This window comes from Elephantulus edwardii, unplaced genomic scaffold (assembly GCF_000299155.1).
Source record: "Elephantulus edwardii isolate Elephantulus edwardi_28Jun2011 unplaced genomic scaffold, EleEdw1.0 scaffold00098, whole genome shotgun sequence".
Taxonomy (NCBI): domain Eukaryota; kingdom Metazoa; phylum Chordata; class Mammalia; order Macroscelidea; family Macroscelididae; genus Elephantulus; species Elephantulus edwardii.
In genome coordinates, this window is record NW_006399848.1 from 8,586,049 (window position 1) to 8,586,804 (window position 756).

Here is a 756-nt window from a genome sequence, read left to right on the forward strand (position 1 = left end):
AATAAAGATAGAGATCTAAATTTATCTATTTGCAAAGCTCATGCCATGCCACAAATTATTGAGTCTGTGGTCTTGACTAAATACTTGCATATTAAGTATAGACTTAACATTCATTCTGCAGTATAATGTTTGTTGTGTTGTGGTGGTTTTTGATGTCATGGGGTCAGTTCTGACTCATAACAGAAAGAAATATTGCCTATCTTCACCACTCTCACAATTGCTTATGTATTTGACCCCATTGTTGCAGCCACTGTTCAATACTAAGAAACTACTAAATGGTCTAGGCCTCAATTAATAGAAAATTGCAAAAGAAGGAAAGTCGTTTCATGCATGTCTGACAGCTGGTTTAGTATTAATAGTCAGTTACTCGTCATTGAGTTGGAATCAACTCATGATCCTTGAGTTTTCAGGGGCTATAAATAACCTAAGAGGAGATTGTCTATCTTAATCCTGTAGGGCTGCTTGTGGATTCTAATTATCAAAGAAGTGCCACCCTTTGCTTAATCAGTGCAAGTCCCTGCACACTATACCACCAGTGCCTTCTGTGTGGTGTGTGGAAGCCAGATAGTTTCATTCTTAGTCTAAGTATTACTTCTGTTGTGGTGTACCATCAAGTTGGAAGTGACCTATTGCTGACCAACCTCTAGTAGGTTTTCAGAAGCAGTCAATCGTGTTGGAAGAGACTGCTCATCCTTCTCTCATGGAGCAGCTGGTGGAATTGAACCAAGTGCCTTCAGAATTGCAGGACAGCTTCTT